Below are 6,939 nucleotides of genomic sequence, written 5' to 3' on the forward strand. Positions count from 1 at the left end.
TGAGACATAATCATAATTCTGCGTATGTTCCCTTTCTGTTCTCAGATGTGTTTGTCATCTCCTATCCTTCTCAAAACCCAGCTTTGCCCCCAAAATGTCCTTTTCTAAATTTAGATAGTTTTATTTATTTTTCAGTTTGAGAGTCTCTTACAATCTATTCAATGCCTAATGATGTCTGAGGCTATTTTGGGTCTAATGAGTCAAATTCAGTTCTCATTTTCTGTGTTCTGATATTCCCAAGAACTTTGAGTTTACACAGTGGTGGTGCTAAACAACAAGGCAAGAATTCACTCAATACTGTGATGCTGTGAAGAGCCTTGCAGTGGTGGTGTTTCAGGCAGTTTCACAGTTTTGAGCTGTATTTCAATCCATTTTAGAAATGTGTTGTGCTGTGGAGTGTGCAGTGTACTTAGCCAGAGAGGAATCTGCATTGTCACCTGGATTACTGTTCCCTCTCGCTGGCAGGTCCTCTGGAGGTTAATTTCTATAAAATGTTCTTTGCTTCTTGTTCTCATTGTGTGTGCTGCAGACTTGCCAAATGCTTTTTCCTTGCACATCCAAAATAAAAGCATTTCAGCAAATTATCCCCTTTGAAACAGTATTTTGGAAAGGAATTAGGGTGGTTCTTCTCATAACCATAGAGGAGGAGAGAGAATCCCTGTAGCTGATTGAGTTAATTTCAATTCACAACATAATTGTTCAGATTTTGTCACATTTTTAGTTTTTGGTCAAAAGAATGTTCCTTTATATTTTTAACTAAATATGTGATCTTGTTAGGAAGTTTGGGTTCTTTGAATGAAATACAAGAGAACATGGTGTTTCACAGTTCTTGGATGCTCACAAGCCTGATTGGTTTCAGTCAGCATTCTCAGTGCCCAACATGTGCTAAAGTTGGGTCAGAAGGCTAAAATTTTATATTTAGATATCTGCTGTGAATTATTAACATGAGTAGAATTTGAGTTTTCAGTGTAGAAGTGAAAGTGTGAAGCAGTTTAGAGCCTAGTAACTTGCAGTGCTGAGCTGGGGTTAAAACTGAGCTAAGAGAACTCTTTTCCTGTTTCCCCCAAGGACAGAGCCATAGGAATGTGATCATGTGGATGGACCATCGTGCAGCCAGCCAAGTCAAGCGCATCAATGCCACCCAGCACAGGGTTCTGAGCTATGTGGGGGGAGCCATGTCTGTGGAAATGCAGCCTCCTAAATTGCTCTGGATAAAGGAAGTGAGTACATTTAACACTCTGGTGCATTTTTACTAGTGATTAGTGCCCTTGTTAATTCCTGAGAATGAGATTTCTAAAACAAAAGCCTTCAGTCTTAGTGGTGAACGCCAAGGTGTGTGCAGAGTAAGGTCAGCTAAAGTTGTGATTTAAACCTTTTAAGATTCTTTCTTCCTCTCAGTTTTGTAGAAATATGTTTGATTTTATTGGAGTGTTCCCTGTGAGAAACATTCCATATGCCTTCCTTATCTAAGATTAGATATACATGCAAATAGAGGTACAGATAATAAATGAAGTATCCTAGGATTTAGTTATGGAGATGTGTTTCCTACTTCAGCTGGAGTCTGGAGTGCCAGAGGAGGGCCTTTGAGGCATCCAGCAGTGCAGGGTGTGATGGCCTTGGCTGCTGGTAGAGGAACTCTCCACTTCCAGCTTCAGTTCAATTCTGTCCCATCAGTTGGAATAAACCATGTGTAGAGGGAAGGTGCCCTGTGTGTAATGTGTACCTCTGCCTCTGTCTCCTGTGTTTAAATTTGGTGTGTTACAATGAAGTATGGCCTCCTAATAACAACTGTCAGATAAAAGGAGAGACACTTGCCACTTGAAATTTTTGTAACCTCCTCCAGCCTGGCTGTTTACATTTGGCCTCAATGATGCTCACTGTCATTTTAACAAAGCCCAAATGTAAATTACTTGCTGCCAGTTTCAAGCAGCCAAATTCTCCTGTCCTTACAGACATCAGACATGAGATTGTAACAAGGTACAGATTGGGGAAAGTCAAATGAATTAACTGGTAGAAGCAGGTATGACAGATTAATGATAATAGAGGGTAATGAATGTTGATAATGAAATATGAATATCCATCTACTAGTTCTTCCCTTCTTGAGCTATGAGTATCATACATCAGTCATTTTATAAATAATAAAATGTAAGCTGTAAAAACATTAAATGAATCCTTTGCATTTAAAGCATTTTTATATTGCAAGGTCTGGGATATCAGTACCTGACTGCTCAGGAAATCCAGAATTATGGGGTGACCAAATGTGGTCACATGCAGGTGTGAGCCTGCTGTGACCTCAAAGCCCTGTGCATGATTGCTGTGGTGTAAAGGGGAGACCATTGCAGGGCTTGTTCCCTCCATGAGCCGTGGGTGGGACACAGGATTCTCCTGACCCCAGGTGCCAGCCAGCAGCAGGGATTTCCTGGCAGAAGGGTGGTACAGAACAGGGCTTGTTCACATGTCCATTTTCAGCTTCTGACACACCAGCTAAGTAGATTATTGTCCTTAAGAGAGGGCTTTTCACCTCAGTGTCTGCCTGCTGAGCTGCCTACTCACAATTCCTCAGTGCTCTGGCCATGACTCACCATTAAACTGCTTAAGCTTGTCCTGCTTAGCTCGGGCACCTCAGCACCCACAGCAGCACCTCAGCTGCTCAGGAGCAGGATCAGTTATCCTGCAGAGGGCTGTAATCTGCTGAGATTTGGTTAAACCTTTCAGCTCTGGAGGGGTGAGGGATTGAGTGCTTTTACAGCTTCTGTACTCCTTGCAAAGCAGGAGGGGGAAGGGAATTAGATGCAGAGGGAGGGTTTATTTTCAGTACCAGACACAGTAATGCATCCATGGTTTACCTGACATCAGAGCTGTCAGCAAAGGGTCACTTTGGCCTCTGACAGCTCAAACTCAGCCTCATGTAATGCAAGTGTCCTCACTTTTTGCCAAGAAAGGCAACCTTACAATAACTTCGAATGTCAGGTTGTTCAGATGAAACCTACAACAGCAGTTTGCACATCTGATGTTTCTCAGTGGACTGTCTTGAACTGGGCTACAAATATAAATTATTTAAGTGTCTTCAGATTCTTTGTTATCAATATTTTATATATCAATAGGCTCTGACACAGGTATTACAGGTATGGTCAGGAAAAATACTTACAGAATGGTATTTAATGTGTTCTTCTTGTTTTTTGAGTTGTATTATCTTTATTTTCTGTGTTAAGTGTATTTCTTAGTGGCGTAGTGAGATTTTGGTCTAGCTCATATACCACAGGGAAAATATACTTTATATTCTGACTACAGGATTATCTCTTAAGCTAGTGATAATGCACAAGCTGGTAAAAAGGAAGCTTAATTTTCAAATCACATGGGAGAATTGCAAGATTAGCAGGTAGAAAGACATATTTTCATTTTATTCTATCTTTTTCAACTATCTGAGGGTTTTTCAAAGTTGAAACTGAAATTCCCATTATGCTTCTACTTAATTATGCTAACTGGTGTTCAGAAAATGAGTGCACTGTACCTGGTTTGATCTCATTACTGCCTGGGAAAATTTTACAGTGTTCCCCACACTGAGACTGGCTGTGATCATGGCTTTGGTCTCTCCAGCTTTCTTGACTATTGAGTGCAGTGAGATGAGTTTTTCTTTTCCCTTTCCTTCCTTATTCCTTTCTCAATATTCCTCCCTAATGTTATCATATACCTGACAGCATTCCAGGAAGTTAAGACAAAAACAGTGGATTGGGCACACTGGGCACATGTGTCTGACCATAGTCAAATCTGGCTAAACCAAGGTGTATCCAGAATCTACTTTGAGCCTTTGTTCCTTTGGTTGGCATCATGTTTCTGGAAAGTTCTTGATCAGAAGGCTTGACATGGCTGCAACACATTCAAAACAGGGATGTTTGTAAAGAAAACAAAGCAGAACAAAACCCACAGCCAGACACGTTGCACAGTCATGCTCCAGGTCAGTTTGTGCACCCTAATATATGAAGGATCACTGTTGATTTTTGCTTTGAATTCTCTGGACCTTATTTTGAACTCCCCAGGAATTTAATGTTTCTGCTAGTAAATGTTTTTGCTGTTTCCCCTCTGTACATCTTTGCCTGGGATTGGAGCTGTGCACATTCCACAGCTGCTTGCATTCATATGGGTTTTGCAGAGAGAGTGCAGTAGGGAAAAGTACTGCTATATGTCTGAAGTGAAATAATAAAATAGAAGTTAAATAATAAAGATAAATAAAAGATAAATTTGGGAGATTACTAGGTGCACCTTTGGAAGTGTTATTTAAAGTACTGATACTAGATGATGGTTGGTCTGTTGTTACACTGAGAAGTTAATTGTGTGTACATTGTTACCAAATCCTCCCTCTCCTTTTCCATGATGCTGACCTGGGTCTGGAAGGCCACTTTAGGAGAAACTCTTGTCCCATGTTTTGCCCTGGATTCTCCTAACAACAGTGTTTGCAAACCTGATCTCTGTGAGGAAGGGTCTGACATGGGTCTGACCAGCAGTGCTGGTAAGTTGTGAGTGATTAGGGTGTCGCTCAAAGAAAGAAGTGGAATTTCTGTGGCTTTTTGAATTTTCAACTAAGCAATCAAAAGTATTTCTAAAGAATGCGACTTTGCAAATTTACTGTGAATTGGTTGGAAGTAAGGAAGAGCAAGGAGAAAGGATGAAGGTGACTTATAAGGCAGTTGGAAAGGGACTTTGGACAAAGGTCTGGAGTGACAGGACAAGGGGTAATGGTTTCACACTCACAGAGGGCAGGGTTAGATGGGACGAAATTCTTCCCTGTGAGGGTGGTGAGGCTGTGGCACAGGTTGCCCAACGGAGCTATGGTTGCCCCATCCCTGAAAATGTCCAAGGCCAGGAGCGGCTTGGAGCAGCCTGGGATAGTGGAAGGTGCCCCTGTCCATGGCAGGGGGTGGCACTGGATGAGCTTTGAGATCCCTTCCAACCCAAACCAGTCTGGGATTCAATAATGACCTAACTGTGCTTTTCCATTTCCATCACCTTGTTCGTGGAATTGAAGCTGCAGATGACCTCACTCAGTGAGAGGAATGAGCTGACACCACTGTACAAGAAGTAAATACTGGTCCTTATCTCTTGTGGCTTTCTTCTTCCTCTCCCCTTGTGTTTATTTGTGGAGGGTTGCTGCAGGTTTTCTTTCAAGTCACAAGTTACTCTCATCTGCTTCTTTTTGACTTTCTTTTTCCATATAATGTTTTCTCTTTAACATTTCATTTCTCTACAGAGCATAGAGATGTGACTGGAGGCTGCAGGGTGTATTCTCCTCTTCCAGCTCTTCATCTCCATTCCGTGTTGAGTTTGAATTAAAAACCCAAATTTTTAAGGCCATTATAGGCTTTTTGAGGTCTTCTCTTTGATTTGTATTCGCTTACATTCAGTCCAATTTGATTGGGGCTGAATCATTTTACCCTCTGGTACCTCTTAGTTATCATCCATGAAATTAATTGGTTGGTCTTGCTTGTGATTGCAGATAGGTGTTCCTATGGCAAAGCCATCCCTGCAAGTGGAGTTTGTGTGTTGGGCAGAGCTGTTGGCAGTAAATGATCAGCTGAATGCAGCTCCTGTGAGGCCTGTGGGGCACTCTGGTTAAAGTGTGAACATCTGTGGCTCACGTAGGAGCAGCATTGTATTTTTTTGTCTGTGTGGGTCATGTGTGGTGATAGAGTCCAGTGTTAAATGCAAAACCAAACAGATACATGGCTTTTTATAAAGCTGGCTTCTGTGGATGCAGCCATGTTTGACTTTTGACATGTGGTCACATGAATTGAGAACATCAACTGTAAATGAAGGTGGAACAAAGAATCCTTTGACAAATATTTAGCAACTAGCTGAAAGGTTGTTCTGACAAAGTCTTCCTGAAGCCACTAAGGTAAATTTGAATATAACCTTCACTAAAAAGGAAAGTAATTCCTGGTTACTGCTTCTTTTAAAATAACCAATTAAATTCACTCATTTTGCTGTTATTTACTTAGATTTTTTCTTTACAATTTTCTTACAAAACATTATTGCAATAGTTTTTTACTTCTGTAGTTGCTGGTATGTTTTTGTGCAGTTTATTAAGTGGGTTCTGTAATTTTGGTGACTTTGGCTAAAAAATTTGGATGTTCACTGCCTGACTGAGTGTGTAGGGAGTTCTGGGAGGTAGATGCCTGCATGTGAGCTGAAAATCTGAGTACATAACTCCTTCACTTGGGAATTATTTTGCTGCAGGAGTTTGTCAGTACAAGACAACTGTACATATATTGATGCTGTGGCAAACCACTGTTAGAGCAGTGAGAAAACAGCTCAAACACAGTAATGCAAGAGCTGCAGGGAAGAGTTGCCCAGCTACAGAATTAGCCTGTTAGTATTTTTTTCCCTAGAGATAGCAGAAGGAAAAAAATGTTGTTTACTAATTTCTGGCTGAAAATGTTATTGTAGCTTGTGCCAAAACGAAAGGATGCATGTTATGTTTTCCTCATACTAATGACATTATATACCAGCTATTTCTAAAAACTACTAGTCCTGTTAAATCAGAGATGCTGAACTTCATTGTTTATTTTAAGTGGGTGGGGGATGTTGGACTGGGGGCAGGTATTTGCTTGGTAACTGCCTCCAAATGAAGTGCAGTCTTCTATATTCTGTATTCACAACTCTGCTCTTAATTTCATGTTTAAGAGCGAAGAAGAGCCTCCCTTTAGGAAAAAATCCCAAACCATGGAGTGGCTGTTTAGCATATCATTGGTCTGCCATTAATAGCTAAAATCAGTAGTCAGTGAGTAGGTTATTTTTTCTGACAGTCAGTGATCTTCCTGTATGTTGCACTTCACATCCTCAGTTAGAGCTGCTGTTTGATCCATCACCCTTCTTCCTTCTGCACACCCATGACTTGCTGCTAGCAGTGGGATCATTTGCAGAAACAATTAAAACCTCTCTTTC

At 40.9% G+C, this 6,939-nt stretch overlaps 1 protein-coding gene across 1 annotated transcript in view; it reads left to right on the top strand.

Annotated features, from left to right (window-relative positions):
* The first annotated feature begins 1,204 nt into the window (after nt 1–1,204).
* The window catches only part of FGGY (FGGY carbohydrate kinase domain containing), a 113,918-nt gene continuing 108,183 nt past the window's right edge, over nt 1,205–6,939 (top strand). Inside the window, exon 1 of the mRNA XM_031058592.1 lies at nt 1,205–1,220. The gene's annotated coding sequence lies outside the window, so the exon portion shown is untranslated. The remainder of the gene's footprint in view (nt 1,221–6,939) is intronic.

The sequence above is a fragment of the Geospiza fortis genome, unplaced genomic scaffold, assembly GCF_000277835.1.
Source record: "Geospiza fortis unplaced genomic scaffold, GeoFor_1.0 scaffold396, whole genome shotgun sequence".
Lineage (NCBI taxonomy): Eukaryota > Metazoa > Chordata > Aves > Passeriformes > Thraupidae > Geospiza > Geospiza fortis.